Here is a 17,441-nt window from a genome sequence, read left to right as displayed (position 1 = left end):
TCAGAGTTGGGGGCAAGATGCTCACAAAAGAGGAGGCTGCTGTTCTTGTAGACAGTTTGGTAAATGTCTAGGACATTTTCTATTGCTTTTCTTCTATTCTATGCCTCCCTTCTTTGTCTGGGATATCGTACACCTGGTCTGAGTCAAGGTGCTGACATAAATCTCTGGTGAACTTCTGAACAGTTCCACTCCTTGTTCTTTCCAGGGTGCCCCATCCCATCTTAGGGCTTCTGAGCTCAGATCCTGTCCTTTGCTCAGGCTTGGAGACCTCAGGTGATGTCACTAGGAACTATTCAGGATTGTAGACAGGCTTTAAGGCCACAGAGTTTCTAACTGGCCACGTTTAGAATTTTCCATTCAGCAGGACTTTTCCTCTGTGAACATCTGGTAGGACCCAAATCCTATCCCAATTTTGTGTTCTTTTTCAGAGTTTCTGAACACTAAAAACATCTGTAGTTTTGCAAAAGGTTCTGTCACAATTTTATGATTGTAAATAGGCTAATTAGCCCAATCACTTGTTATTTCATCATCTGCATGGCACCACCTGGCCCTGGAGTATGTACCCCTCTGAGTACTAGGCAATGAGCAGGGCAGATGACCACCCTGATGAGACTTTGAATTAGGAATCTCATGACCCTGCCTTGGAACTCTGGCAGAGAAGTCCTCTCCTTCTTGATAGGAAAGGATGAAGATTTGGGCACTTTCTAAAACAAATTATTATTATTATTATTTTTTAAGCATGAATGCAGTCCCCCACTACTACAAATTATGCAGTCAGGTTTCCCACATTTGGGGAAATCGCAGGGGCCAGCACATCTAGGGTGCAATGGATACGCCTCATCCTCGGAAAACTACCTTCATGGTCATAGTATCTCCCCTGCCAGTAAGTATATCTAAGAAAAATATTTTTTAAAACTACTTAAAAAAGAAAACAAACAAATTTCTGGTAACTACCGTGTAACACCATAGTAAACGATTCTCTATCTGCTTCCTACCAGGTGACCCCGGTACCCAGTGGTCTATCAGGTACTCAGTTCTGCCCATGAAGCAGTTCGGAGCTTTGCTAGGTTCCTTCTTGTAGTGTTCCAATCTGTCTTTCGCACTTGATCTTGTCTTTTCAGAGATGTCATAAACTCTCTAAGGATGGGAAGCCTATCTCCTATTTCTCTGTTAGGCATATGGTAGGCATTGATAAGTCTTCCTTGGCTAGGGAGCTATAATTGTAACTGTGTGTGTGTGTGTGTGTGTGTGTGTGTGTGTGTTTTGGGGTGGGTTGGCAACTACATGCAAATACTCTGAGATCCCTCTAGCCCTGATCTCTTGGGAATACCTAAATCACATGTACATAAGTTTTAATTCTTGGGTGAGGTGCTGTTTCTTAACTTTGCTGATTTCTAACTGCCCCTTTCCTGTAATTGCTGGGTCAATGCAAATTCTCGGCTTCGCGTTTGAAATGCCACTGCTTTCCATCACAGTGATGAATTTACATGGGACAAACCTGAGGCCAAACAGTTCTGGCTCTTACTCAGAGCCTTCCTACCAGTCACCTCCCAAAGTAAAAGAATAGTAACATACCTGACCTGTTCTTCTGGCTTCTCTAAAGCCAAATTCCAGCCTTGGTTATGTTTCTGTTCATTTGGAAAATATCTGTACGAAATGTAGGTGCATGTCATGGAGGAGGCAGTGGGGAGTGAGTGAAGTGAGTCAGAAGGAAGGAGGAGAGCTCTCTCCCCCTGACCCTGCCGCTGCGTGCTTTCTTCCAATGAGTATAAATGGATTTTTGGGATCTGATGTGGCCGCATGAAGCCGTGTCTCTGAAAAAGCAAAATGTCAGTGTTTTGAGGCCTTTCCGTTGGGGAGGGACGGAACACGGTGGTCACTGGTTGTTCTCCTTAGGCCAGACAGGAGGAAAGGGAAGTATGTGTGAGTCTCTGATAATTCTCTTCTCTTTCTTTCCCTCACTTTTGTTCTTCAATAAATCACTCAGGACAATCTGCTTCTCCTTAGTGGTGTGTTTTCCTAGGGTTCAGCCTTTGTTTGAAATTCTAGAACAACAGAGTTGCAGTAAATATGGTCAACCTACGTGTAATTACGCTGGTATGTCAACTTTGCCCCGCAGAGTTGGGTCTGCTCTGGTTAACCAGAGGCCCCCCTGACTCAGAAACAAGACCTCCTGCAGGACCCTGTGGAGGGCCGACCCCGAGCCCTGTGTCTGAAGGGGGTAAGAGAGCCCATAATTACGCTCATTGTTTAGGTCGGAGCACAGGAGGGTTTACATTAAAGACCTCAGCTGGCACACACAGCATGCCTATGGAAAAAATGAACTGCTCTCCTCCGCCCGCTTCCCGGTCCTAGCGTTGCCTGTCCAAGGGCTTTGGGTTTCACAGACGCCTTCTGTGACTCCACTTTCTGACCACTCCTGATTAGAAGCTTGGCTTCCCCCAGTTCTAAGAGGCGTCTCAATCCAGAGGTTTGGAAATTGAGCCTTTCAAGAATCACAGCATGTAGGTCTTGGGAAGGACCTAGAGATGATGCCCTAAGTGGGTGTCTCTTAAACTTTAATGCTCACAGGAATCACCTGGAGTTCTTGTTAAAATGCAGACCTAAATGTGGTAGTCTTGAGGTGGGGCTGGAAAGTCTGCATTTCCAGAAAGCAGTCTGGTAATGCCCTGTGCTGGTTGTTGGACCCCACTTGGAACATCAAGATTCTAAGCTAAGCCTTTCGTTTCACAAAGAATAAAAGGGAGACCTGGAGACCCAGAAGAGCGTGTTGGGGCAGAGTAAGGACTTGAGTCTTCCTCTTGTCATGGTGTTTCCCTGGCCCTGCATAGATGCTCCTGGCAGAGATTATGTGTCTTAGCAGAGATGGTGGTCCCTTCTGGAACCACACCTAGAATCCAGGAGCAGGTGGCTTTTCCCCAGATGTGGATTGGATCCCCAGAGATCTTGGTGTGAGCCCACAGGCTTCAGCAGTCGAGAAACTGGGTGATAGTAGACCACCTACTGTAAGATCCTGCCTGGAATCTTCAGTGGGTGCAGGGGAAAGGAGGGTCTGTTGAACATGCTGTGTATTGAGAGATGTGTACGTCACCAAACCCCAGGCTACTGATGTGACATTTCAGATAGGCAAGTGAGATTTGGAGGGGAGAATATGTGGCATCATGATAGAGGGGAATGGATGTTTTTAGTAGAAATCAAGGATCAGGTTAGGTGCGGTGGCTCAGGTCTGTAATCCTAGCACTTTGGGAGGCCAAGGCGGTTGGATCATCTGAGGTCAGGAGTTCGAAACCAGCTTGGCAAACATGGTGAAACCCCCACTCTACTAAAAATACAAAAAATAGTCGAGCTTGGTGGCGTGCGCCTCTAATCCCAGTTACTAGGGGGTGCTGCGGCAGGAGAATTGCTTGAACCTGGGAGGCAGAGGTTGCAATGAGCTGAAATTGCACTACTGCACTCTAGCCTGGGTGACAGAGTGAGACTCCATCTCAAAAAAAAAAAAAAGGAAATCAAGGATCACAGGCTCTTTTCCAGTCTACCTCGATGGGATCTTGGACAACCTTTCTAGACTCTCTCATTATAGTCTCATATGTTATCTGCTTGAACCCAGGTACTGGGGCACTTGCTCTTTTGAAGTTTATTTCCACTCTAAAATTCAAATTGTGGATATTATCCCTTTCTCTCTCTACTTCTCTTGCTCTTCTTTCTTTTTCTATTTTTATCTGTGTTGTGGCACTTTGGTGTTATATATACAGTTGTGTACTGAAGAATTGACCAAAAGAGGGGTCTGGCCTTTGCCCTTGGCTCCTGCGAGACAATCTCTAGGCCCCTGAAGTGTCCAGCCTGATGTCTTTGTTTGTCTGGGAGCTTTGGCAACTGAACAGTCCAATAGTGCATTTCATAATCCGGGCTTTGGGACCCACCATATCAGTTCTAACCTCCATGGGAACTAGAGGCATAAGATATTGGCCTGAGCCTCCACTGAGGGCTGGAGACTTAAAATCAACCATGTGGACATGATGTGACTAAGCCCCAAGGAAAACTCTGGACACTAAAGGCTTGGGTGAGCTTCCTTTGTTGACAGTACTCTGTGTGCATCGTCTCACATTGTGGCCGGGAGGAGGCAACACCATCCATGACTCCATGGGGAGAGGAAACTCAGAAGCTTTGTCTTTAGGCCGGGTGCGGTGGCTCAAGCCTGTAATCCCAGCACTTTGGGAGGCCGAGACGGGCGGATCACGAGGTCAGGAGATCGAGACCCTCCTGGCTAACACGGTGAAACCTCGTCTCTACTAAAAAAATACAAAAAACTAGCCGGGCGAGGTGGCGGGCGCCTGTAGCCCCAGCTACTCGGGAGGCTGAGGCAGGAGAATGGCTTAAACCCGGGAGGCGGAGCTTGCAGTGAGCTGAGATCCGGCCACCGCACTCCAGCCTGGGCGACAGAGCGAGACTCTGTCACAAAAAAAAAAAAAAAGCTTTGTCTTTAGACTCCTCCTGGATTCCGCCCTACGCGTCTCTTCTCTTTGCAGATTTAAATTTGTATCCTTTTGCTATAACAAAATCACAAGCATGGCTCCTTCCAGAGTTCTCTGAGTCATTCTAGCGAATTATCAAACCTGAGGGTATTTGTGGTGAACTCCCCAAATTAGTAGCCAGCTGGCGTGTCATGAGGATGGCATGGATACCCCCAAACTTGCAGTTAGTGTCTGAAGTGAGGGAAGCCTTGTGAGGACTCTCCTTTCAAACTTTGTAGTTGGCTGAACTCTTAACAACAGCAGTGCATCAATTTAGCAAGTATTCTGGAAAAAACAAAGAAATACATCAACTCCTTTAACCAAAGCCTGCCCGGTTGTAGAGTGGATTGAAGAGTCTAGGCTAGAGTCTAGTGGATTAAAAGCCTGAACTTTGCAGAAAGCCAGCCCCACAGATGGAGCTGGGCCTTACTACTTTCTGGTTGAGGTGGGCATGTTACTTAAATCCCCGAGCCTCAGTTTCCCTATCTGTAAAACATACTTACCTCAAAGGTGTGTTGAGAGGGTGACATGAAATCAGATATGTAAAGCACAGGGCATACAGGAGCATTTCGCACATGGTCACTGTTGTGGTTACTGTTATCATTATTGCTTCTGGCTTTGTTGTTGGTGTGATTTCCGTGTTTACTTACTGATATACGAATTACTATTTTGCCTTGTTCAAAATAGTACTTGACTGACTCAGACAGATGGAAGTAAGATAACCTGATACAATAAACTGCCAAGAAGTAGGAAATAAGTATTGGGTAATTGGCAGTGGCTGCTGAGGGAGAAGTGGGGGTCCTCTCTCGGGGTCTCTGGGAGGCTGAGTCTGGCTAAGGGAAAGGTTGCAAGATTGAGCCTGGCTAAGATTGGGAGAGCTACCACTTAAGACATGATGACATGTCTTTATATCAGAAGTAGGGGTAATCATGTAGAGCCAAAAGGTGAGGAGAACAGCAGCTGGCCTGGCCTGGAGGAATTAAGAGCCAGGCCCTGTGTCTCTGAACTAACCCATCCATCTTTATGTCTTCCACAGATTTCTGTTTGGTAAGCAGAGTGGTCATTAATAGAGGTGTGCACTGTGCCATAAAGAGCTAGGGGAGAGAGGAAAGGTGGCATTTGGTTTTGGGAACCTTCCATCTCCCTATCCTTTCCCCTTATTTTGTCATCTTGGGTATTGCCAAGTCTCTCCAGAGGCTCATTTCCATTTTCTGCTAATTCGTTACTTGCGAACTAAGATATTTGCTGAGAAAGGTTCTTGACATTGCCCTTCCAAGATTTATATTTTAATGAGCGGGAGGAGTCTCTTTATGAGCCAAAAGAATAAAACTGTAGTGATGAGATAGGGTGATAAACTTCACTGATAAACAAAAAGTGAAACTTAAAACATTAACCTCACAAGTTTGGGTGCGGTGGCTCATGCCTGTAATCCCAGCACTTTGAGGGGTGAGGCTGGAGGATCTCTTGAGGTCAGGAGTTTGAGACCAGCCTGGGCAACATGGTGAGACCCTGTTTCTACAAAAAATACACAAATTAGCCAGGTGTGGTGGTGCACGCCTGTGGTCCCAGCTGTCCCAGCTGCTTGGGAGGCTGATGTGGGAGGATTGCTTGGGCCCGGGAGGCAGAAGTTGTAGTGAGCCAAGATTGAGCCACCACATTCAAGCCTGGGCAATAGAGTGAGACCTTGTAAAAAAAAAAAAAAAAAATTAGCCCTACAAAACAACAAAACTCCTATCTCCAAACCCTCTAGTCAAATCCTAGAGAACTGCTGCTTGAGAAGTTCTTACTGAGCTCTCTGGAGTCCACAATCAAGGGTAGAGTCCTGAATCAGATGCCCATACCTGAATCATGGCTCTGACACTGACAAGCAGGTCCCTGAGCCTTTCTGTGTCTTAGTTTTTTTAACTGTAAGATGGGGATAACAATAGTAACTATCTCATAGGGTTGTTGGGAGGAATAAATGACTTACTAACATAAAGTACATTGGCCAGGTGCGGTGGCTCACGCCTGTAATCCCAGCACTTTGGGAGGCTGAGGTAGGCAGATCACTTGAGGTCAGGAGCTCGAGACCAGCCTGGCTAACATGGTGAAACCCCGTCTCTACTAAAAACACAAAAATTAGCCAGATGTGGTGGCAGGCGCCTGTAATCCCAGCTATTTGGGAGGCTGAGGCAGGAGAAATGCTTGAACCCAGGAGGTGGAGGTTGCAGTGAGCTGAGATTGTGCCACTGCACTCCAGCCTGGGTGACAGAGCAAGACTGCATCTAGAAAAAAAAAAAAAGCCATTATATTTTGGTGGCCGGTGGTGTTTTAATAAAAAAATCAAACAAATAAAAACACTGTATTAGGGCAGTTCAGTCTTTTGGTCACATAATACTTGGATTGCACAAGTTGACCACTGGTATCTTAGGGTCTCTCAGAGTTTTAACCAGTGGACCATGAATCAGGCAAACAGATAAAAACGTGGAAAACAATGTCTTTTTGTGATTCACCAAGTCTGATTAGCAGTGGGAATGTGCATGGAACAGATCCTGTTTGGTTAAATAATGGAAACCAACATTCTCTTGCATTTGGTAATAATATATTTGAGGTACTGGGGATGAGCAGTTTCTGGTTTGATGGTCTAGGTCTAGATTTCCCCAGCCTTCTCTTTGAACTTGACCTTCAACCACTGGATCTTGAACCAGAAAACAGTTGAAAGAACATAGTGGAGACAGCGTGGGATCAAGCATGAAGACCGAGCTATGTGAGTCTGGATCAGTCACAACTTTTGTGAGCCTCAGTTTCCATATCTCTAAAATGAATACCATAAAACTTCCTTCACAGGGCTGTTAGAAGAGCTAAATGAGATGATGCATTTGGAATGTTTTGGAAATGATTAAGGGTAGTGCAAATGTCTATTCCTGTTTTGTTTTTGAAATATATTGACTCATGTCATTGCTCCTAGAAGGAGGCCCAGATAGGTTCAAACCCTTGCCGAGGATGAAATAGAGGGAGGATGTGACATGCCTTAGGGCTACTGTTGACTGAGCTTAGCAATCACCTCTCACCCTTGTCCAGCATGTGGATCTGCTTGCCTTCTGATCAGGAGCAGACATCTGTCTTCAGTCGGAGTTTTCTGTCTGCTTGGCTGAACTCTAAGGATCTTTGCTATGTGTTGGATTAGGTTCCATTCTGTGTTCCATCACTGATTAATTTTGTCACTCAATTAAGTCATGGAGGTCCAGTGTTTTCACGGATTGGGCAGCTCTGGTTCTACCTGTCTCAAAGAGAATTTGGAAAATAGAGACAACTAAAGGATTCAAAGTAAAAGCACTGCTTGTTAAGTTTTTCCATTCCGGAAGCAGGATAGCATCATGATTAAGTACACAGACTCTTGGGTCACTGATTGTAGGTCCCTTAGCACTCTGGGCCTCAGGTTTCTCATCTGTAAATTGAGAATAACAATAGTAAACCGGGGTAATTCTAAGGATGAAGTGACTTAATCATGTGAAGGGCTTCATTATAGTTCCTGGTCTGGGTCAGTGCTCTGCAGGTGTTAGCCACCATGGAGTAGGACATATACTGTATCCCCCCTTTGAATGCAAGATTCCTGCAGGAGAAATAGGTGCAGAGATGATTGGGACCCTTTGGTCCTTGTTTTTCTGTAGTATTTTCCTGTAAGTCACTGGCAAGTGGAAAATTGGCCAAGCATTACCAATCTTTGTTAAAAAGTGTGGAAAAAAAGGTGTTTAAAGATAAATCCCCTAAATAACAACCCTTCCCTGACCATCTTCTCCTAGATCCTCAGAAACAGTTTTGTATTTCTATGAAGCTACAGGGAAAAAGGCCCTTGTGTTTGAGTTAACACATACAATAATTTATTCTGTGCTAGTTGCACCATCATAATGGAAATCTCCTCTGATGTTCTAGAACAGATGGACAAGGTCATGCTACTAGGTTGATCAGTTGGTTCTACTTTTTGTTTATAAAGTTTATCTTCCCAAGTGCTGCAAGAGGCACTGTCTATTCTCTGACCTGCTCTGCAAAGTTTAGTGCAGTCAGGCAGCGTCCCATTTTGCAGAGCAGGAGCCCAAAACCCTGAGGTACATTTATTGGCCATTTTCACCCTGAGTACTGATAATGATTGTGTTATTTTGAGATTAGTAAGTACAATTTTGGACACTTCTTGCTGGATAGAAGTCCTTCTTGAAGGAACTTGGGAAGGTTTCCTAGGAAGGCACGCTGGCCAAGGCCTGGTTTGGGAAGATTTGGTGGATGTTCATTATGATTGTTTGCAGGAAAATTCAATTGATGTGATACTTTGAACATGTCACCCAAAGAATACCAATGTTGACCCCAGACACTTGGGATCTCAGCTCTTTGCTGGAGCTGGGCATTCTTGCTGAGTCCAGAAGGAAAGGAAACAGCCAGGTGAGCAGGACACCAGGAGCTCCAGGTCTGTGTGGCTGCTGGCTGTGGTGCAAGGCTAAGGGCATGTGCCTTGGGAAGTTTGTGCCTGATGCAACAATGAGGTTTCCAAGAAGTCTTTCTATTGCTCTATTATTGTTTATAAAGAAAAGAAAGTTTTTGTTTTTTTCTTTCCAAACACACAGGTAGAATTTGTCCAGTAGAACTCAACACCCTGGGCCAAGGAGGAGGGAAAGGAAAGTCATTTCTTATTGTCTTATCGGTGATCGCAGTTGTCGTTCTGAGACTGGCGTTGTCCAGGGTCTGGCATAGTGCAACATCCTAGGAAGTTGTGGGAACATTTAGTATTAGCCTTGGCATTCAGATCCAGGAGCTGTGTCAACACTGGGGTGGTGACATTCTCTTATCTGTTCACTTAACAAGTTTCCTCCCTACCGCATTTATGCCTCATTCTTTCTAGAAGAGATGCTATTTTCTGAGAGAATGTTTTGAAACATCTGAGGATCCAGTGGTAGAGGCTGTGGTGGGCAGCCCAGATTCCCGCTTCAAGACCAAGGCACCCATTGTCCCAGCTGCCCAGGAAGAATCAACTGCTGATGGTCCACAGCTGGACTTTCTCTGGGACCAGCCCTGGCAGAAGGAAGTGGCCTTACCCCATCTTACTCCTATTCCTCTGGGGAACCCCGCAGCCAATCAGTTGGCTGAGGAGTAGAAATGCTGGGCTCCCTTGCTCTAACTTGGGACAGCTCAGAAGGGCATCCCACCTCCAGAGCTCCCTAAGGGAAGGAGGAAGTCTCTGTTACAACCGCACCCCACTTCAACTCCCTCACCTGCCTCCTCCTGCTTTCCCTTTTCCCTGACAGGGGTTGTTCCTGAGTGTTCCTCAAATTGCTCTGTACCACAATCTCTGACACAGAGTCTGGTTCCAAGGAATTTGATGTAAAGTAAGTCTCTTGGCACCATGATTAGGGATGTAGCGGTGTCTTTAGTCTCTGTCATTTTCTATCTTTTCTAGAAATGTTCCCTTATCATTTTTTTCCAGCAAAGATCTTGGGGGCGGGGACTTTCAAACCCATCTAGGTCAAAATTGTTTACATGCATATATCTGCATGTCATGCAGATGGAAAATCTGAACGGACACTCTCTGAGGTGTTCACAGTTATGGTAGGAAAGGAAGTGAAGAACGAACTCCGATTTTAACTAAATAAACTTCTATATTGTTAAGATAGTATAATGAAAATGAATTAATGTATCACCTGTATAATTACTATTGTTTCTTACATTTTGGCCTATTTTAGAATCTGAGGGTGATCATCTCACCAACCCATGTATCCGAAATCCCCAACCTTGTCGTTTCTTCCTCCTCACCTTCCTCTCATTCTGTGGGAGCTCCGTGCAGCTGGTCCTGAGTGTTGGGGTAATGGTGGGGTGAGAGGTGGGGAAGTGAGGATGACCCCAACCACAGGGGTTAGGGGTCAGCTTCTGCCACTCGCTTATTGAGATGAGTCAAAGTACAACAATAATCTGTATCCCTTGCCACGATAAGTTGATGAAACCTTCCTATCCCAGTGTTAGAGGAAGTGTTTACTATTTTGTTATAGTTAACAAGAAGGGCTTCCCTTCTTCCTGATGAATTCCACATAGAAGCATGAGGATTTAGTGCAAAGCCAGCACTCTGATGTGGCTCTGTCTTTCCAGATCTTTCATGGTCCAGAAGAACATGTCTGGTCCCTGATCTACTGATGAGGGATGGTTAGTTATGAGAAGGGGCCCGTGGATGGCTGTCTTTCTCCCCGAAAATTGGTTTCAGTGTTTAGAGCTACCTCTTTGGTTTTGCAACTTATCTATAATTCAAGGTATCAAGGTCTGACCCTTTTCAGTTGGGGCAAAGACAGGCTGTTTTCACTTTGGGGAGATGGAGAGGGGTGAACTTTCATACTCACTCTCTCTCCCGCCCCTCTGTGAGTGCCAGTCTTCTGTTTCTCTCTTCCAGGTAGTGCTGATTACTCAGAGCACAAGATGTGAAAGGACATGCAGGCCACAGACATCGAATCTGTTAAAATCATTAACAATTGAACAGTAACTCCTGAAATGGAAGCCCAGATCCTATACCTTGTTCTAAGAAAAGTTACTCTCCACCATCATGCCTCAGTTTACTCATGTGGAACATTGAAGTTATAGCACCAAACAGAGGCTAGAGGGAGTGGGTGTTTGCTAAGTGGGACCTGGGGCTAACCTTTCTGATCTGGCCTGCCTCCCTCAGGGGGCTGTTCAAGACTCAATCGGGTTAATGAATGTGGCTGTATAAAGCAGAATGTTTGTAAATATAAGACAGTCATCAAGTTAAAGCAAATATATGGTTTATTTGCTTTAAATAAGGTCTTCAAATAAACATCTTCCTGGAGGTCAAATGCTAAAGTGCACATTACCATGGGTGGATAAAAGGAGACTATTTTGTCCTGGGGCACTGTTTTCCAAAATGTGTTCCAAAGAACCCAAAGCACAAAAGATGTTGCTGTAGAAAAAAAGCTGTATGTATGTATGGATGGATGGATGTATTTATGTGATCAATGTGTTTGGCAAGTAATGCATACACATTTGGGTGAATGAGGCTATGAAAGTGAATTCTTATAGAGGAAAAAATAAATAGTTATACAGTTATTAAAACACTGATAAATGCCACAAACATGACAAAATCTAGAAAACTCATGTAATATTGTTACTCATTAATTGCTTGACATATTTCTATAATACTTTATTTTAATCTATATTTTACAGCTATGCACTCTTTGCTCACCTGTTCATATGACAACAATTTTGAAATCTTTTCTACAAAGGGGCTAGAAACATAACTTAGTCTTTCCCTAACATGACTGATGAAAATTTGTTTTATTTTGTTATTAATAATTAAGAAAATGTCAGCTTTGTTGCTTGTTATTGGTACTATCATGTGAAGTTTTAGGATTGATGACAAATTTGGGACATCTCTTAAGTTTCCTTCATATGTGAGCTGTAAGATTTCACTATGTTCTGAGTTTTCCATTGCAGTAATTTATCTCACCTATTCTTTAAACTGATGACCCTCATTAACCAGGCCTTGCAAGGGCCCTATCTAGAGAGGGGCATTGACACTTAAGCTTTATTCCTGTCAAGGTACATTTGCCCCTTTACAAAACCTCTTCTCCTATCCCTCAAGTATTTATTCAGAGAAATTTCAAACCTAAGGAAAAGTTGGAAGACTAGTGCAGTGGACACTTGTACACCACTCACCAACATTCACCAATAAACATTTTGCTATATTCGCTTTACCTCTTTCTCAATCTCTACCTCTCCTACTCTCCTGTTTACACACACACACACACACACGCACCCTACCAACACATCACACACCACACATACACATGAGTTCAGGCTATATTTTCTAGGAATGAGGACATTTTTGTACATAGCCATAATACTATTATCATGTCTCATAAATTTTACATAGACATTATAATGTTATCTAATAAACACTCCGCATGCTATATGCTTATACTAACTGGTATCAAAAGTCCTTTGTAACCTCTTCCTTTCCTTTCCTTCCCCTCTCTTTCCTTTTCTCTTTCTTCATTTCCTCTCCTTGCCTTATCCTATCTATTAATCTTTGATTACATCCTTACATTTTGGTTCACAACGTCCTAGGATCACATTGCTCTATTTTACCCTCAGAGCTGAAATCAGCCATTCTCTCCAAGGAACTCTGGTTCAAGGATCCCTGTCAAAAACAAAACATCTATTAACATGTGGCGGATGTTGGGACATTACACTGTGGGGTGAACACCTGTTATATCTGGATCCTTGTGTCCCTCTCCCCTCTTTGTGAGCCAAGTCCTTGGGCTTGCTACTTAAGTACCAGGGAGGCCACAGATGTTGGTGACACCTGGAGACTTTTTGTCAGGTATTTGAGAGATGCAATTTGTTCCATGGAAGAAGGCTCAGTCTGCAGACCCCTGGCCTTCTCTTGTGTACTCCTCCTGTGGTTGGGAAGTGGGGTGAGGAGAGAGTAGACCACAGAGACAGCCTGTGTTAAAGGAGGAAGAAATTTCTGGAAGTTTTTCTATATCTAAATACTACTCCTCCCTGTTATTGATTTCCAAGTCATTGTTTAAGGTCCAACTCAGTGTCATCTCTTAAAACACCAGTATCATGTCTTTAGATAGCTGGGAAGTCAGTCTCCATCTGCATCTCTGGACCCTGTGGTGGGAGCCTATGAAGAACAACCTGAAGCTTTGCCAGGGCCTTCAGCTATGGGTTTTAACATTGTGCAGAAACAACCTTATAAATTTACATAGGTTTACATAGGTTAAATTTACATAAATTTAAAAACTCCCCTTACAACCTCTGGGAGGACAGCTTTGGAGACCTGCGTACACCTCCTGAGCTAGGGATAGTCAGCAGGCCTAGGCCCCTGAGGGGCAACCAGGGGTGACAACCAGTGTGTGTTGCTCAGCCTTGCTTCCTGGTACCACTTCAGAGGCATTAATATGTTTCTTCTGAGAACTGTCCTTTGAAAGAACTCCTGGAGTGGAGCTGATTCTGTAAACTTGATGCTATCTGGAAACCAGAGGACCAAACAAGCAGCCTGTGGAGGCCGGGAACACTGGGGATACGACCCAGGTATTAGTTGGAGTGCCCAGGAGAGGCCCCAGGGAGGCGCTGATGAGGTGGGACAGGACGTGATCACTACTGTGAGCTTCTAGGTGGGGGATGGGGCAGGAGAAGCCCCTCCCAGGGCTTGCCCCGAGTAGGTGCCTGTGCTGAGACGGAGGACCTTGGCAGGAAGCCCTTCTAGAGAGACAGGATTTTCCATTTTTCTTCTACAAGTGGCTGAAGGAGGAAGATGGAAAATCAGTTAACGTTTCTCCAGTGCGATCTCTTCACCTACAAAGCTGGGGATTAGATGACTAGTTTTCATGAATAAAAGAATTTTAAAAAATCAGCAAAATGAGACCTTCTGTGGAAGCCCAATTAGGTAGAAGTGTAGCTGCTCTATTTGAAGAGGACCCCAAAGCCTTCCCAGAAGCCCCCTTTGCCAACCTTCCTCCACCCCCTCCGTGGCCCCTGAAAGGAGCTCTGGTTTTCTATAAACAGATTCCATCTGGAATAAAAAACAAAGGTCTGAAAAGTTTTTCTCAATCTAAACATGCAAATACAGGCAGAAAATTGATTATTTGGAATCCTGCGTGGAATGCACTTGTGAGGGCTGGTGAGGAGGCGCAGGAAGTGCCTTCAGCATCATGTGTTTAGATGGCCGGGCAGGAGGGCCATCGAAGGACCCTGGAATCATTGGGACTATTGGTGCTGACCAGGGCTAAGTGGACCAGAGAAACCCCTGTCCTGTGGCTGTGGGTCTTGGCTGTGGGGAGTCAACGGAGCCATTGGGTCCAAGTCTGAATGTGTCCTGAAATGTCTCCTAAAGCCTTCATTGTTTCTGGTCTGCTAAGCACAGGTCTGCGTTAACATTGTGTAGAATGGTTATAGCCTTCCTAGAAAATAAGAGCAAGGACGGTAGTTTTGAGACACTCTGTCCTATGTAATTCTTGTTTTAGAAGAGGATTCATTCTATGTTTGCCCAAGATCCAAGATCCATAAAGAGTCTGTGCATACTAGACAAGAACTGACACTTCTGGAAGGTTTTAAGTTTCAAAGAACATCTTATGATCTCATTTGATCCTCACAACAAATTAGAAAAACAGGCAGGGTAGGTATTACACTCATTTTCAGATGAACAAACAGAAGCCTAAGGGAGGGTGAGTGGCATGCTCACACATGGCTGGCACCTGTGAAGCTGGGACTGCATTTTCGATTCTCCAAGCCAGCCTCAGCTTCCCAGTTCTGTGTAGACAGTGGATCAAATGCAGGTGGTTAGAAAAGAGTTTTGTTGCTTTGGCTTCTGTGAGGAAGATCAGCCACAGGCATGGTTAAAGGTGGAATTAAGATCCCTTACCAGCTCCACTAAGTGGCTACTCTAGGCTTCAAATGCCACTGCACATTTTGGGATCCACTGGGGAGAGTAGTGCCCACCCCCACTCCTGCCCAGCCTTCATTTGTAATTGCTTTTCCTGTAGCTCCCTGGGGCAGCAGGATGTGGCAAGAGTCTACGGACTTGAATGCTACTTCTAACTCTACTGCCAATGGTTCTTGTGTCTTGGGCAACTTCATTGACCCTCAGAGGATATTGAACTACAGCAGTGTTTCTCAAAGGGCTGTGCTGGGGCCACCTGTGGCAAAGTTATGTGTGTGTGTGTGTGTGTGTGTGTGTGTGTGAATGTCCTTTGTGTGTGTGTTCCCGGGCTGCTCCCCACATCCACTGAATCAGTCTCTGGGGCTTGGGTACCTTCTCCTTTGGTGATTCAGCAGCACACTCAGGTTTGACGACCACTAGGCTGGAGAATCCCCAAGTATCCTTCCAACTTAATGCCTCCTTTCTGCAATAACCCTCTTCCTTGACTCTGGGTGGGCTGAGATTTCTGTAGCAAAGGGTAGCACTTGATTTAACAGTAGATTTAAAAAGCTGTTTCAGGCGGACTTGCAAAAACCTGAGAGTCCAAGGGGGAAGTTACAGAGTAGGGGGTGCAGGAGTGAATGTGGAGTGAGAAGGCACCTGTGTGCCTGTTTCAGAAATGAAGGTAATTTCCTAAACTCTGCTCATGCCAAGCAAAAATATGGGGACTATGTTGCCTCTTACTAAAGACAAAATAAATCACTGTTCCAGGGAGACACTTCTTGCCTTTTTTTGCTATCCTGTGTCTACTTCTCCATGATTCAGGTGTTGACGAGGACTCTCACCTGGGAGAAGAGCTCATTCTTGCTTCCATTTCCCTGGGAAGAACATGGCTGAAATGACTTACTGTACAGACCACAGAAGTGAGACCAAAAACACTGAGATGAGGAAGAGGTCAGCAAAAGAGTCATATTTTAAAATATGTGCAATACTTATTATAATTGTTCTGTGCACTCCTATGGTGTGTTAAAAGATTTCACACTTTATAAGGTCTGGCTCCCAAGCTGAATATGATATTGTCTTGTACTCAGGTTGCATATAAAAGTGGCTATAACAGCTTAAAGAGCTAGTCTTAGGAGTAGACTCACAGACTGGTGTTAGATAGTTTATGCTTATGAATTTGAATTTGAATATTTTAATACACCAGGGTTGATGAAGTCATCAAAAGTGTCATGGTAAAAAGCCAATTCCTAGGAGGAGACCATTGTCTTAAAAAATTATTAGCATTTATAGCTTATGTGGGAACGTAAGTTCTACTCATCGAAGACTATAGAAGAGGTGGTTTTGTGATACCAAATATGCTACCTGTACAAATTTAATGTGAAGTCCAAATAGTGTACCTATGTGAGTGGGACACCATGCAGATAACTTTTGGTTATCCAAGGTCTCCTTGTATAATTTAGAAAGTTATTTGTTGTCAGCAAATACTTATAAATTATTTCCAGCTGCCATGAACTAAATTTTAGGTACACTCTTTTCTGTGAGACAGAGAGGTGCTCATTTGGGAATGGATTCTGGCCAAGAAGTATGCAAGATCTACTGGAACAATGGGAGGTAACATTTGGAAGAAGGAAATAAAATTGGCTGGGCGGGGTGGCTCACGCCTGTAATACTAGCACTTTGGAGGGCCAAGGCAGATGTATCACGAGGACAAGAAATCGAGACAATCCTGGCCAACACGGTGAAACCCCATCTCTACTAAAAATACAGAAAAGTAGCTGGGCGTGGTGGCATGCACCTGTAGTCCCAGCTACTTGGGAGGCTGAGGCAGGAGAATCGCTTGAACCCGGGAGGTGGAGGTTGCAGTGGGCGGAGATCACGTCACCACACTCCAGCCTGGCAAAGGAGACTCTGTCTCAAAAAAAAAAAAAAAAAAGAGAAAAGAGAAAAGAAAAGAAACACTGACCCCCACCTATGTCCTGGGTCTTTTGTTCTCACAGCGGATCTCAGGTCAAAGCTGCAAGTTGTTTTAGTATCCTGGGATCTTCTGTAGCAGAGCCAAGATTTGAGTTTTTTCTAAACTGGTAGGCTTGTTCTTCCTGGCCGGTATCTCTCTCCCTGTGGCGGTTGCAGGGTCCATCCATGAACAGCCTCATTGCAGCTGCCAAGTCACCAGCCAGCCTATTGGACAACTGGCCTTTATATTGAAGCAGGAGCTTGACATTCCAGCCCTGTTTCCCTGCTGCCACTGCTGCTTCCTCCCATCCAGTGATACTGAAATAGACTGTTCAGGTGAAATGAAAATATCTAGAAAGAGGCCTATAACTGAGTCAGTGGAAAGCTACTTGGGATGTGCATTAGCTCTGCAAGCAGTAGTGTGGGGAGATACTCATCCTGCCGGGGTAGCTGTCTCCATGTCAAACATCTTAATTTGGGTTTACTATAGTTAGAATATTTTGCATATTACTGTTCTTTATTTCAAAATTATGCCTACTTAAAAAATAATAGTTCTTTAAAGAGTTGCTAGGTTTCCATTT

The 17,441-nt window shown here is 44.5% G+C and overlaps 1 non-coding gene across 1 annotated transcript; it reads right to left on the bottom strand.

Moving 5' to 3' along the window:
* Positions 1-733: 733 nt before the first annotated feature.
* Positions 734-891, bottom strand: LOC117063187. The gene has a single exon (XR_004428794.1). It is a non-coding gene; the product is annotated as a U1 spliceosomal RNA (small nuclear RNA).
* Between the last annotated feature and the right edge of the window lie 16,550 nt (positions 892-17,441).

The sequence above is a fragment of the Trachypithecus francoisi genome, unplaced genomic scaffold (assembly GCF_009764315.1).
Source record: "Trachypithecus francoisi isolate TF-2019V2 unplaced genomic scaffold, Tfra_2.0 Lachesis_group17, whole genome shotgun sequence".
NCBI classification, from domain to species: Eukaryota; Metazoa; Chordata; class Mammalia; order Primates; family Cercopithecidae; genus Trachypithecus; species Trachypithecus francoisi.
The sequence above is the reverse complement of the archived record's forward strand: the minus strand, read 5'-3'. Positions and strand labels throughout refer to the sequence as shown.